The sequence below is a fragment of the Capricornis sumatraensis genome, chromosome 1, assembly GCF_032405125.1.
Source record: "Capricornis sumatraensis isolate serow.1 chromosome 1, serow.2, whole genome shotgun sequence".
NCBI lineage: Eukaryota > Metazoa > Chordata > Mammalia > Artiodactyla > Bovidae > Capricornis > Capricornis sumatraensis.
In genome coordinates, this window is record NC_091069.1 from 65,280,614 (window position 1) to 65,295,352 (window position 14,739).

Here is a 14,739-nt window from a genome sequence, read left to right on the forward strand (position 1 = left end):
ATGGCAGCCCACCAGGCTCCCCTGTCCCTGGGATTCTCTAGGCAAGAACAGTAGAGTGGGTTGCCATTTCCTTCTCCAACAAGAACACACAAAACTGTAAAAAAAATATCTTCACAACCAAGATAATCAGGATGGTGTGATCACTCATCTAGAGCCAGACATCCTGGAATGTGAACTCAAGTGGGCCTTAGAAGCATCACTACGAACAAAGCTAGTGGAGGTGATGGAATTCCAGTGGAGCTATTTCAAATCCTGAAAGACGATGCTGTGAAAGTGCTGCACTCAATATGCCAGCAAATTTGGAAAACTCAGCAGTGGCCACAGGACTAGAAAAGGTCAGTTTTCATTCTAATCCCAAAGAAAGGCAATGCCGAAGAATGCTCGAACTACCGCACAATTGCACTCATCTCACACGCTAGTAAAGTAATGCTCAAAATTCTCCAAGCCAGGCTTCAGCAATACATGAATTGTGAACTTCCAGATGTTCAAGCTGGTTTTAGAAAAGGCAGAGGAAACCAGAGATCAAAATGCCAATATCTGCTGCATCATTGAAAAAGCAGGAGAGTTCCAGAAAAAAATATCTATTTCTGCTTTATTGACTATGGCAAAGACAGACTGCATGGATCACGATAAACTGTGGAAAATTCTGAAAGAGATGGGCATACCAGACCACCTGACCTGCCTTTTGAGAAACCTATATGCAGGTCAGGAAGTAACATCTAGAACTGGACATGGAACAACAGACTGGTTCCAAATAGGAAAAGGAGTACGTCAAGGCTGTATATTGTCACCCTGCTTATTTAACTTCTATGTAGAGTACATCATGAGAAACCCTGGGCTGGAAGAAGCACAAGCTGGAATCGAGATGGCTGGGAGAAATATGAATAACCTCAGATATGCAGATGACACCACCCTTATGGCAGAAAGTGAAGAGGAACTAAAAAGCCTCTTGATGAAAATGAAAGAGGAGAGTGAAAAAGTTGGCCTAAAGCTCAACATTCAGAAAACTAAGATTATGGCATCCAGTCCCATCACTTCATGGGAAATAGATGGGGAAATAGTGGAAACAGTGTCAAAATTTATTTTTGGGGGGCTCCAAAATCACTGCAGATGGTGACTGTAGCCATGAAATTAAAAGATGTTTACTCCTTGGAAGGAACGTTATGTCCAATCTAGACAGCATATTAAAAAGCAGAGACATTTTTTGCCAACAAAGGTCCATCTAGTTAAAGCTATGGTTTTTCCAGGAGTCATGTATGGATGTGAGAGTGGAACTATAAAGAAAGTTGAGTGCCGAAGAATTGATGCTTTTGAACTGTGGTGTTGGAGACTCTTGAGAGTCCCTTGGACTGCAAGGAGATCCAACCAGTCCATTCTGAAGGAGATCAGCCCTGGGTGTGCTTTGGAAGGAATGATGCTAAAACTGAAACTCCAGACTTTGGCCACCTCATGCAAAGAGTTGACTCATTGGAAAAGACTCTGATGCTGGGTGGGATTGGGGGCAGAAGGAGAAGGGGATGACAGAGGATAAGATGGCTCAATGGCATCACCAAAATGATGGACGTGAGTTTGAGTGAACTCCGGGAGTTGGTGATGGACAGGAAGGCTTGGCGTGCTGCGATTCATGGGGTTGCAAAGAGTCAGACACGACTGAGTGACTGAACTGAACTGAATGAACTGAACAGCTAAAAACTCACAACTAGGATCACATTTCATAAGAAGTACTGAACACTTTCTAATGCTGGAACAAAAGACAAAGGTTTCTCATCTCACTACTGCATTTTATTTGAGGATATATATAGTGTAATAAGACAAGATAAAGAAATAAAAAGCATAAAATTGAATGAGCTAGGTAAAATTATCTTTATCTAGATAACATATTCGTACACATAGAAAATCTATAATACAGCTACTAAATAAGTTTAACAAGGTGTTAGTATATCATTTAAAATTAATTGTTCTATGTACATACAGCAAAGAGCAATAAAATTAATTTCAAAAGAGCAATGCAGTTAATAATAGCAATACAAGTGATTCCCCTAGGATTACTCCTCAGATTAATTATTTTCCAACAGCATGGCAATCCACTCCAGTACTACTGCCTGGAAAATCCCATGAACAGAGGAGCCTGGTAGTCTACAGTCCATGGGGTCGCAGAGAGTCAGACACAACTGAGCGACGTCACTTCAGCATCAAACATAATACAATGACAGTATACAGAGAAATCTGGAAATACAATAGATATAAAAAATAAGAAATTATAAACTATTTTTATATTTTTTCATTTTGTTCAACTATATTTTCTAATTTTCCCAAACAAGTAACACATATGAAGAGAAAGTAGTTATCAATCTTTAAAATTCCAATAATCCAAACAGCCAAGTGATTTCATCATTTATCATGAGTAAGCTTATTTCTCAAAATTATTGACTAATGTATCAAGATTTAATATATCAACTTTAGAAATTTAAATGACTACATAATTGTTAATCATAGGTTACTGGGTTAAACATTACAAATATTTTAAATACTCTCTGAGGTCACAAATATTTTTATAAGGTCTTTTCATAAATTAATAGTAAAGGAGATGATATTCAAAATATTAATCAATTAAATATTATAATATCAGTGTATATATTTTCCTATGTTATTCACATACTTATTAAGTATCAACAGTATAGAAGTATTATTCTGAGTAGGAAAATAGAGCCAGGCCTGTCATAAATATTTCACAAGTATGGTATCCTTCATTCCCCACAACAGAGTCTGAGCTGACATTAACAGTCTCCATTTTCGCTTGGAAAAACTGAGCCACACAGGATGAAGAAATTGTGAAATCCCAGAGCAGTGGGCATGAGTGGCAGGATCCAAACCCAGTGAATCTAATCCCAGAGCCTACAGTCTGAACCACCATGCTGAACACAAGGCTCAAGGGTAAATAAGATAAAAATATGTGTGTTCTCATGAGGTTTACATGTTAGTAGTGGAATACAGAAAATCAGCAAATAAAGAATAAAGTAATCAGATAATGACAATCAGTGGAGAAAAAAAAGAAGCAGAGAGACCAGAGGGTTTCTGCAGTGGGATAAGTGGGGGTGGCAGCTTACTTAGGCTTAGAGGTTAACGTGGGGAAGGAATCAGGTATGTTCCAGAGACACACCCAGCAGGACTTCCTGGTTGACTGTGATGGGTGAAGAAAGAGAGGAAGCAAGGATGATGACTAAGTTTTGGCTTAAGCAATTTCACATGGTGGTGATACTTACTGAAATAGGAATGACTGGAGAATAAGATGGCCTCAGGTGGAAAGAAAAATCAAGCTAGGTTTTGGATGCTTGTTTACATGGAAATTAAACAAGCCATGAAATTAAAAGACATTTGCTCCTTTGGAAGAAAAGTTGTGACCAACCTAGAAAGCATATTAAAAAGCAGAGACATTACTTTGCCAACAAAGATCTGTCTAGTCAAGGCTATGGTTTTAACAGTAGTCATGTATGGATGTGAGAGTGGGACTATAAAGAAAGCTGAGTGCCGAAGAATTGATGCTTTTGAACTGTGGTGTTGGAGAAGATTCTTGAGAGCCCCTTGGACTGCAAGGAGATCCAACCAGTCCATCCTAAAGGAAATCAGTCCTGAATATTCATTGGAAAGACTGATGCTGAAGCTGAAACTCCAATCCTTTGGCCACCTGATGCGAAAAACTGACTCATTGGAAAAGATCCTGATGCTGGGAAAGATTGAAGGTGGGAGGAGATGGGGACAATAGAGGATGAGATGGTTGGATGGCATCATTGACTCGATGGACATGAGTTTGAGTAAGCTCTGGGAGCTGGTGATGGACAGGCAATCCTGGCGTGCTGCAGTCCATGGGATTGCAAAGAGTTGGACACAAGTGAGTGACTGAACTGAACTGAACTTACATGGAAGGTAAGATGTCAAATAGGTAGTTGGATAAGTAAGCAAATGGACCATGAAAGAAGTCACAGTGGAGATAAGTCAGGAGCCATCAGTGTCTAGAAAGGACTCTAGAACCTCTGGACTGGACAAATCCACAAGCGAGTGTAGGTGGAGCAAGCAGGGAGCTGGAAGCCCATGCCCCTGGGCATGCTGACAAATAGGACTCAGCAGGGGAGAGCTAAAGGAGGGAAGCCCAGGAAGAAGTAGTCCCGGTGACTGGAGCAAACTAAGAGGAGCGATCAGCCAAAGATGAGTGATAATTCTAGAGATACACAAGGAAGGAGAGGGTTCATGTGGGTGGAACTCTTTCTCAAGTGATGAGCTAAGGGGAGCAGTATCTTACTTTAGACCAATAATATATGCTTGCAAACTTGTATAAATTTAAATAACTTATTCTCACAGAAAAGCCTGATACCTCAAAGAACACTAAAATAATTTTACAAAGATAAACATCTTTTATGAATGAAGAGCACATTTCTTAATCAAATGAGTAAACCAAGATTCTCATACATTAGCTTGCTTAAGGCAGGATTTAATATGTAGCATATCAAATCCTGGGGAAGATTACATTAAGGCTTGAACTCAATTTCAGATGCCATAAAAAATAAACTCTATTTGGGTTATATTAGATAGCATCACTGACTCAGTCTATATGAATTTGAGCAAACTCTGGGAGATAGTGGAGGGCAGGTAAGCCTGGTGTGCTGCAATCCATGGGGTTGCAAAGAGTCAGACATGACTTAGTAACTGAACAGCAAAGGACTATATTTACCTTCTAGAGTTCACATGGGAGAAGGCAATAGCACCCCACTCCAGTACTCTTGCCTGGAAAATCTCATGGGCAGAGGAGTCTGGTAGCCTGCAGTCCATGGGGTCACTAAGAGTCGGACACAACTAAGCGAATTCCCTTTCACTTTTCTCTTTCTTGCATTGGAGAAGGAAATGGCAACCCACTCCAGTGTTCTTGCCTGGAGAATCCCAGGGAAAGCAGAGCCTGGTGGGCTGCCGTCTATGGGGTCGCACAGAGTCGGACATGACTGAAGTGACTTAGCAGCAGAGTTCACATAAAGATTATCTCCATAATAGTTGCTGTTAATTAAATGCTTGCTTTATATTAACACTCACCAGATTTTATGAGTTAAACACTTTTATTGTATCCACTTTTTTTTTTTTTAAAGATGAGGAATTTTGACCATAAGACAGGTAGAAGTGACTTTCCCAGTATCAGCTAGAATTCCACACTGGTCATTCCTAAAAACTTCGGTCCTTATGCTGGTGATACAGTTAAATACCTCTAGACTCTTTTAAACCTTTTATTAAAGTTTGTTCCCTCCTTTCTTTTCTCTTCTATCCATACTCATCCTGCTATTAGAGACAGACATGAAAACCAAGGTTAAAGTAACAAGAAAAGAATTAAGGAGAGAGTCACAGATCATCATGGTTGAAAGCTCAGCTAAAAGGGTGACTATAATTGAGTTTTTGAGTTTCCTGGCAGCAGGAGCAAAAAGGAAGACACTTTAGATTGCAAAATTTCCAGTATCTAATAAAAGGAAACATACCAATTAGCCAAGAGACCTTTTTGGTCCCCATCCTTAAATCCAACAGCATTTCTTACATGTGTTTATTTTAGGGAAAAATGAACCATATAAGATCAGAGACTTCAAGAACAACTCCTCCAAAGATAAAGAAATATTCTTCATCTGGTTGTACTTAGAAGTTTCCATTAAAATGTGGTCAACAGCTCAGCATTCTCCAGTATAATACTTTTGTATGGCTCCCAGTCATCTCAGCTTTTTAAAACTTTAATAGGTATCCAGTGACTTAAGAACCATGACCTGAACTTTTAGAACTGTCATATGGGCTCAAGAGAAACAAGATCTATTATATATTCTGTATAAATGGCTTATATCACATTTCTCAGAGGTAGCAGCATCTCTGTGAAACAGAATCTTGGCAAAAATTTCAACACACTGCTTGCCCCCAGCTCCAATTTAGGTCCCTTCACAAGCAAACTGCCATGGGTTTTAACTAATGAAAAACCAGTTTGTTTTTAGAAAACATCCTCATTATTGGCTAATATAACAGAAATGACCAGGAAGAGCATGATTTAATATGGATTAAACATGAATAAAACTCAGAAGCTTTCTTCTTGTTGAATTAGATAATCAAAACTATTAAACAGCATTTCAAAATGCTTTTCATAATCCTGGGACCATTAATGTCATGTTCAAATCACTGTGGATTTTTGTTGTTGTTGTTGTTTTTACTATTCATAGGGATACAATGAGTCATTGGCACATTTCCAGTGCAAGATGCATTTGAATAATACATGACATGCCCTTTAGCTAGCATCATGGTGCCAGATTTAAAACAAGGTAAGAAGTTTCCTCCATGTACACTAGCAGTGTTCAGCTGTTCATAATCTATAGTGTTAACAATTTATCATCAAACCCAGCGACTTGCTGCCAACTTATCAAAGTGGCCACTGGATGCATATGATCAAGTCTGAGCATCTGGCTCTCCTCTGTTCCTGACATTAGCACAGACAACAGAATCAGTGGACTATTGAATGCAATTACAGTAAGCGAGACAGACAATAAAGATTGATAGCGGCTTCTCTTTTTATCACACACAAAACTAGTGGGGGTTAAAGCTTTGCCTTGAGCTGCCTTCGTTTAACAATGATTGAAAATATGCAATTGTGTTGGTAAAACACTGTAGCCTGTACCACTTCATTTACTGGACACATTATCAAATTAAATGAAAAGTGAACTGCCAAAAGCAACAGTTATTATATATTAATGATGAATATTTACTTAGCATTGTTCACAAATCATACAGAGAACAGAATCCTTCTTGTTATCTTCTTTGCAGGTTACAGTTGAGTAGGCTTAACATTTCTATGTTTACGTTACGTCTTCTGTCTACAAATCTCTAAATACAGACTTGCACGATTGGTTTTGTGACTAGCCATGTGATTACAATGTGTAATTAATAAAATGCTCAAGTTGTAGATGAATCCTAATTATTGAAGCACTTTCTCCCCCTTTATGATAATTCTCATTCTTGTAGCTATTCTTGTAGCAAGAGAAACTTAGCCAGGAGTACATGTTGTAAACAAGAGATCAGGAACTTCAGCTTCATGAGCTTCCTAAATTTGGAATGTGAAAAACCATCTCAAGATAGATACAGACAAGCCACAAAGTTATACTTTATTTTTTCTCCAGAGTACTGCTGTAGTAGCCATTGGAGGATATAACAGTCCAGTCATAATTTGACCTCCAAGATAAGAAATACACAAAGGTAAAGGCAATGGAAATAGTGAGCACACAAGGCAAAATTGATCCTATGCCATAGTTGAGACAGGACAAAACTGCATCCTTAAGCAAACTTCAATAGGTCTGGGAATACAAAAATAAGTGTCTCAATGCTAAGTGGACAAACATTTGGTGTGCACACTGGCATGTCAGAAAGACATGACGGCAGGCAGACATGATTGTAAGTTATGTAGATTAATTCAACGTTCTTTGAAAAAGACACACATCTGGCTCTTCCTTTCCAATGAGAGATACAGGAAAAGAGGGCGCTCATATATGAAAAGTAATCTTGTCTCTTTTCTAAGAGCTCAATACCCTGAGAAAGTGACATATTTCAAACAAAAAAGAAAATAAGAAGGGGTAAGAGAAAAGAGGTGGAGAATGAGACATGGGTTTTTTAAAACCACCCCACTGGTTATTCTGTAAGCAATTAAATACATGGTCATAAGTGTTGAGTTTAGAATTAGAGCAGCAAACATATGTAGTTAATATAAATAGCAGCATGAGGTATAGGATATTCAGCAAGTGTGGAAAACTCACCAAAGTAACAGCATCAGCACACAGTAGATGGAGAATCTGGAAGTAAAAAAGCAACTGAATCAGTATTCATGAAATGTAAAGGAAACGATTATTTTCTCCAGAATTTACCTGGAAGCAAAATCTAAGTGAAATCAGTCTTTCTGAGCACATTTAAATTCTAAGGTCCGTGTTGCCTTGAAATTGTTTAGAGATATGTAACCTTTGTGGGTTATTCTCAAACACAGTTGACTACCAGGTTTATCTCAGGAGCTTTGTAAAGTGCACATCTCTGGGTCCCAATCTTTGAGATTTTTATTCAATATACTTTGGGTGGAGCATAATGTACTCACTGCAGAATATATGGAAAATAAAGTATGAAAAAGCTTAAAGAAAACCTATCATCTGTAAACCCACCATTTCTGTGACCCATCTTTTTATTCATGTCTCTCTTTTCATCTATGAATATAGAATTTTTCAAGTCAATAATATTTTCAATAACTTTAGGGGAGTCACTTTACAAAAATATAAATTAAAAAAACATATGTTTACAGCTAAAAATCAGTAAATGATGTATCAATGCAATAAAAATATGAAAGAATGTTCCTGCTATCCTTCAGTATCTGTTCTCACAGAGTTAGTTATTGTTAAATACAAATGTGCCTTTACAATCTTTATTTTAGTCTTTACCACATCATTTACAATGAGATTGTGTCCTGGCCTCTCACACCCTTTCATGTGGTTTTCTTGTCATTTGCCCAATGTGGAGTCATCACTCAGCCAGCCCTTAAGGTTTTTTTTTTTTTAAGAGGGAATTGTTTCATAGGTAGCTGTAAACTCAGTGTGTCTATGGGAGGAAATGAGTTCAGAATCTTCCTATGTCATTCTTTTGAGCCTCTTATCCTTTATGCATTCATTTCAAATTGATTTGTGTCTGTATTTTACATGATCAAAATCGGACTACACATATTGTTCTGTGAATTGACTTTTTCATTTTACATAATTCTGATTTATATCTAGATTTATCCAAATCTATTTTTCTTATTGTTTGTAATAGCTATATAGTATTTCACAGTATAAATTATCATAATTATTTGTAGCCTTTACTGTACTTTTGCTATTGTTCCTAACTTATTAGTTTTACCAAAATGGTAAAGAATCCGCCTGCACTGTGGGAGACCTGGGTTTGATCCCTAGGCTGGGAAGATCCCCTGGAAGAGGGCATGGCATCCCACTCCACTATTCTTTCCTGGAGAATCCCCATGGACAGAAGAGCCTGGAGGGCTACAGTCCATGGGGTTGCAAAGAGTCAGACACATCTGAGTGACTAAGCACATATACATATATATGTATGTGTATTTTCATTTACATGAAGTTGTTTTGCACTATAGATTAGAAATGGAATTTTTGTATCAAAGGTATGTGAACTTATTAAACCTGAAAATTTGTCCTCCAAAAAAACTATATCATTTTCTACTCTCATTCACAGAAATTACAAGAGGGCCCATTTCTCCACAACACACTAATGCTAAATATTTTTCATAGCTTAATATTTTACCAATATATTGCATTTAAAATGATATCTTACTTTTAATTTTCATTCTCAGCTTCATTTCACATGTTTATTAGCCATGCTCATTTCTTCTAAGAATTGCCTGTTTATATCCTATATGTATTTTTATACTATGAGATTTATCTTTTTCTTATGACTTTCTAAAAAGCTAACTTTCAATTTTGTATAATGTAAATACATAGAGGCTTTTTTATTCCTTAGAATATTCTTTCCCAACTGATAAGTATAAAAAATTATCTCATATTTTTATGATTTCTAAAGTTTAGATTTTGAATATCTCTGGAATTTATTTTTATGTACAATCTGAAAATAGGCTTTTATTAAAAAAAAAAAAACCTCCCCCATGATTCTTCATACCATCCAAATACAGCAACCACTGTCATAGATTGCAGTGGAGTCATGGTTTGCATCCTGGCAATCCTTTTCACTGCATTATTTATCTGTAAACTTGAGATAATAAAACATCTCAAGGATTGTGGGAAAATTAAATGACAAGGAAGACAAGAGCCTAGCATGGTGTTGCCTACAGAGAAAATGCCAATCAACATCAGCTGTTTGTTTTATTAGCATTATTACTTTAACATAGCTCAAACACCTGGTTTTTTTATTCAATTCAAAGTGTCTTTCTACTTCCCAAATTTCCCTCAAAACTAAGGGCTGTGTCTTGATGATTGTTTTCATAGGACAATTTCCTTCATGGAGCCAAGAGTTTCTTAAGGAAATGCCAATTTGAAAATGATAGGTACTTCGAGTTTGTTGTTGTTTTTTAGTCATTATGTTGTGTCCCACTCTTTGGGACCCTATGGACTGCACCCTGCCAGGCTCCTCTGTCCTTGGGATTTCCCAGGCAAGAATACTGGAGTGGGTTGCCATTCCCTTCTCCAGGGGATCTTCCCAACCCAAGGATAGAACCCATGTCTCCAGTATTGGCAGGCTGATTCTCTACCAGTAAGCCACCAGGGAAGCCCATCATGCAGTTTCTAAAGTAGTTGAGTCCTGAGGGCAGTAAGAGCCAAGTGCTGGCTGATGCACATGGATTACAGTATAGAATTTCGAGTGCTGCTCGCCATACTCTGCAGAATCAAAGACCATGTCTGGCACGTAACTATGTATTTATAAAAGACTTGTGGGTAACATCTGCCACACAGCCCAGTTATGAATGTCTAGTGGCCCTTGATGTGTCTAGAACTCTTGCACAGGGAGGCTGAGCCACTATCTCCAATAGACAGGCGGAAGGCCTGGTGGTTTGTCCCTCAGAGAGACCAGAGGACATACCCCTGGTTTGTGTCACTCATGTTGCACAAGCAGAGGCTCTCCAAGGGAAAAAAGGCCAGGTTCCTGAGATGCCTCATGCTGTTGGAAGACGCCAGTTCCCTTTTTCCATTGTCCTTCTGATTCATTTCTCTCCTTTTCTGCCAAGGATCTTTCAGAGGACAAAAGGTGACATTAAAGCCTTCTCGTGCTTTATCCACACTTTTTGAGTCCAACTCTCCACGAAAGTCCACTTAAAAACTGTTACAAAGAATTGCTCCTAGTTCCACCTCTAAAAGCAGGATCAAAATCTGTAATCAGAGAAGATTCAAGAAAGGTATTAAATGTGTCCAGTAACAGTGCTCAGTGTAGCATTTTATAAGTATCTGTGGTTATTATGATTATCAGATATATAATATTAAATATTTATATATAAATAAGGTTATTAGTGAAAGTTGCTTAGTTGTGTCCGACTCTTTGCAACCACATGGACTATACAGTCCATGGAATTCTCCAGGCCAGAATACTGGAATGGGTAGCCATTCCCTTCTCCAGGGGATCTTCCCAACCCAGGGATTGAACCCAGGTCTCTTGCATTGCAGGCAGATTCTTTACTAGATAAATATTTATTGAACACTGTTTTAGTCTCTTAGGGGAACTAAATATAGACTGGATGGATTAATAAACAGAAATGTATTTCTCATAGTTCTGGAGGCTAGAAGTCAGAGATCAAAGTCCAGGCAGATTCAGTGTCTAGTAAGGACCCAATTCCTGGATTGTAAAGAGCCACTTTCTAGCTTATGTCTTCATACGGCTTTTCCTCTGTGACGCTCCTTGAGAGAGAAATCTCTCTCTATTCTCTTAAGGACACTAATCCTATCATAAAGGTCCAACTCATGATCTAATCTAAACCTAACTGCCTCCCAAAGGCCCCACCTCTTAACACCATCATATTGGGGGTTAGGGCCTCAACATATGAATTTGGGAAAGACAAAAATATTCAGTTCATAACTATAGTTATCCTGAGACAGGCAACATGCTAAGCACTTTACATGCATTATCTCAGTTATCCCCCCATCCTTTGAGACAGTTCTATTTATTATCCACAACATACACAGCAGAAATCAGTGGGAGGCACAGGGTGGCTAAGTACCAGGCTGGAGGTCACAGTTAGTACATAGTGGAGCAGACTCAAAAACCTGCCCTCTTAACCTCCAGGTCTGCCCTGCAGCTGTTCTAGCATGGAAAAGAGAGGACTTCCCTTTTTAAAAAACTCAAGCAAGACTTGTTTTCTCAAATAAGCTTTTCTCTCTCTCCAGCCCTCACTTCTTAAAACAACAAAATACAACCCCTTATGTTAGTTGTAATAAATTACTTTCAATCAGTTATAATAAAAATGCATAAGACAATGTAAGTTGGGGAAACTAATCTCTAAATAAGCTCACAGAAATAAATGAAAAAAAATGATCATTTAAATATCAAATGTTCTGGGAGTCTAGTTGTCATACACTGAACTGAGTGCTCCCAAATTCATACGTCTAAGTCCTGAAGTTTTCAGAATATATTCATATTTGGAAATAAGGTCTTTAAAAGAGTAATTAAGTGAAAATGAATACTTTAAGGTGGGCGCTGATCCAATACAGGAAGCCCAGGTAGCGCAGTGGTAAAGAATCTGCCTGCCAGTGCAGTAGAGGCAGGAGACATATGTTTGGTCCCTGGGTCAGGAAGATCCCTTGGAGTAGGAAATGACAACCCACTCCAGTATTCTTGCCTGGTAAAGCCAAGGACAGAGGAGACTGGCAGGATATAGTCCATGTCAAGAGTCATCCTGTCGTTCAGAGTGGGACAGGACTGAGTACTAATCCAGTATGTCTGGTGTCCTTTTAAGAAAACGAAATGTAGACACAAAAAGATAACACACACATGCACGATCAGAGAGACGATCACGTGAGGACCCAGGGAGAAGACGGCCGTCTGCAAGCCGAGGAAGGAGGCCTCAGAAGAAAGCAAGTCTGCCGACTCCTTGATCTCAGATCTCCAGCCTCCAAAGCTGGTGAGAAAATAAATCTTCACTGTCGAAGCCACCCAGTTTGTGTGGTATTTTGTTACAGCAGCCCTAGCAAACTAACAACAGTATTTTCATCAAAGAAACAAAGTGGACCAAAATGTAGGATTCACTGGGAATTTAACTCATGGCTTCTACAGAGGCTACTAATAAGTTACAAGAATTTAAAGGAGTAAAGTGAAAATCTGAAGGATACAAAAACAATCTCAAGCCTGGTGAAAATAACTATTCTCACTTGAAAATACCCTAATTTTCATAACCAGGATTTTTTAATTACCCAGACATAGATACATAGATAGGCAGATATTTTTCTGCCTTTCTGCCTCTCTCTCTCTCTCCCCTTCTGTTAAGATTTCCTTCATCATCCTTTGTTTTACTTCTCCATAGGTTGGATAGGTGTGCTGATTAGGCTAGAAATATCTGACCATAGAGAAATGAGTTAACTAGAGACACAGTATGAGGTTCTAAATGGTGAACGTATCCTTAGCATCCAGTTCAGGTTACATATTGGTTCAACAGGAAAAGTAACAAGAAATCAACTCATTTCTTCTACTTGTGGTTTCCCCACTCACATTACCTCATCACAGCAATGTCTCCTCTTTTGCCATCAGTCAATGGTTCTGGGAGCAAAATCAAACACTGACCTGTGCTGGAACGTTCTCCTCTGGATCACAGCCATGTTCCCCTAGGAGCTGTGGGAAAACTGGCTTTACTCCAGGAGAAGTCAGCCTCCCCTCATTGCTGCTCACTAATAATCTTTCCTCGCTTTTGTTTGGATCTTAATGACCTCAACCTTTCACAAGAGGTTTGCCACCCCCTTTTTTTTCTTTTAATTTTTCAACAGGAACACAAAATGGCAGATAACCCAAAGAAATGAATAAAATTGAGATGGAAAATAAAATCTATCTACCACTGTGTGTATGCAGCTTGTGCATCTCATTGGCATGCACCAGATTGGACTAAATGGCAAGAATTTCCCAAGGGAAGATAATCTCCAGATACTGCTACAAAAGCTTTATTCCCCACACTCTGCAAATTATTTAATTTAAACACTGCTTGATATGACTCTCTGAGGAGAAGGGTGTTTTCCCAGATCCGTTTTTAATTTGTTGGTGTGTGTATATATGCATGTGTGCATATAGAATCAGCCTCACGAACACATTCACAGCTACAGAGACTAAGCACCAGCTTCTGATTAGCAGAACCTGGGGCTGCAAATTACTGTTTAAAAGTAGGAAAATGATGAAATTCACATGTAATTTCTTCTCTCTTTTTTGGTGAGGAAAAAGGCAAAGGTTCAGTTGTTCATATCCTAAGGTCCCTGCTCCCAGACACTTGGGAGATAACACTAAATATTTTTTTAAAAATCGTGTGTGTGTCTGTGTACATGCACCACATGTACTAATTTCTCATAGTAGAAAATGATCATATCTGTGGATGCATTTTACTTAAAGCACAAGGAGCAATGCAAAGATGAATGAATTCATCTCCATCAGCACTGGGAAGTGCTGCATCATGGGTCAGGGAGTAATTTATAGCCTTCTTTTAATCCTTCTGCTTCTTTGCTTTTTGGCTACATATTAATCAGGAAGGGATATCTGCTGAAACAAAACCCTGAATGTTTTATTATGTATTTTACCAAATTTCATCTCGAAAAATCTTGCCTTTTTAAAGAGTTTATAGGTCCCATTAAAGCATCCAAATGAATTTCTCTCCTGGACAGAATCTCTTTAAGTAAGATTCCACAGAAGGGCTAACCCTGCCACAAATGCATACATGCACACACAGGGCCCACGCTGGAAACAGTCTTGTTATCCTGGCTAAACCAATTTAAAGGTAAATAAGCATTAAACAATAATTTCAATATTAACTTACTCCTTGCTTCTTCATTGGAGCAAGCTAAAAGCACATGAACTTCCTTTCACCCTTTGCCCAGGCCTCCTGTAGAGCTCTCCCTATGTGGTACCCTCAGCATAGGTGAAGTGACCTCCTTCCTCCCACCAGCCTAGCTGTTTATTGACATAAGCTTGCATTCTGGGGCATTATCAGCTTAATGCATAATT